The sequence below is a fragment of the Pteropus medius genome, unplaced genomic scaffold, assembly GCF_902729225.1.
Source record: "Pteropus medius unplaced genomic scaffold, Ma_sr-lr_union100, whole genome shotgun sequence".
In the NCBI taxonomy this organism is placed as follows: domain Eukaryota; kingdom Metazoa; phylum Chordata; class Mammalia; order Chiroptera; family Pteropodidae; genus Pteropus; species Pteropus medius.
Genome location: NW_024354875.1, coordinates 19,538,101 through 19,539,128, shown reverse-complemented (window position 1 = coordinate 19,539,128; position 1,028 = coordinate 19,538,101). Strand labels below are relative to the sequence as shown.

General features: G+C 40.9%; 1 non-coding gene across 1 annotated transcript; it reads right to left on the bottom strand.

The window, feature by feature from the left end:
• Positions 1–750: 750 nt before the first annotated feature.
• TRNAA-UGC (transfer RNA alanine (anticodon UGC)) lies at positions 751–827 on the bottom strand. The gene has a single exon. It is a non-coding gene; the product is annotated as a tRNA-Ala (tRNA).
• Positions 828–1,028: the final 201 nt, after the last annotated feature.

The window sequence follows — 1,028 nt, the reverse complement described above, 5'->3', positions numbered from 1 at the left end:
TAATACAGTATTCTTAGCTGTAGTCACCATGCTGTGCATTAGCTATCCTGAACTTGCAAATGGCAGAATTTCCTTCTTTTTTAACATATTAATGTATAATACTCCATTGTGGGGTGTGAAGTGTATGTGTGTGTGTGTGTGTGTGTGTGTATTACCTTGTCTTAGCTATTGTGAATAATGCTGCAGTGGACATGGAAATGAAGATTAGTCATTGAGATAGCCAATTAATTTCTTTCAGGTATATACCCAGAAATGGAATTGCTGAATCATATAGTAGTTCTATTTTTTGAGGAACTTTTATACTGTTTTCTACAGTGGCTGCACCAATTAACATTTCCACCATCAGAGTACAAAGGTTCTCTTTTTTCCACATCTTGCCAACACTTCTTACCTCTTGTCTTTTGATAACAGCCATTCCAACAGGTATGATATGATATATCATTATGGTTTTGATTTAAATTCCCCTGATGATCTGTTATGTTGAGCACCAGTTGGCCATTTGGATGTCATATTTGGGAAAAAGCCTATTCAGTTTCTCTGCTCATTTTTTTTTCCTCTTTAGTCTCCCTACTACCCCTACTGCCCCCACTGCCCCTGCCCCACCGCCCTTATTTCCACCCCTGACCTATGGATGTTGCCATTTCCCCTTAAGAACTGGATATCTGAAGGTGGAGTGCCCCTCCCACATGCTTGCGGCATGCACCCGGGACCCAACACACCCAGGGCCTGGCGCACCAGGGGGATGGTCCGTGGCTCCACCTGGGGCACGAACCCAGGACCTTCTGCATGCAAAGCAGATGTGCTAACCACCACTACACTATGGAGCCAGCCCTCTCTGCCCATTTTTTAAATCACTTTTTTTGTTGTTGTTGTTATTGAGATGTATGAGTTCTTATATTTTGAATGTTAACTCTTTATCAAATAGATGGTTTGCAAATATTTTCTTTCATTCCATAGGTTGCTTTTCCATTTTGTTGATTATTTCTTTTGCTGTATATAAGCTTTTAAGTTCGATGCAATCCCACTTT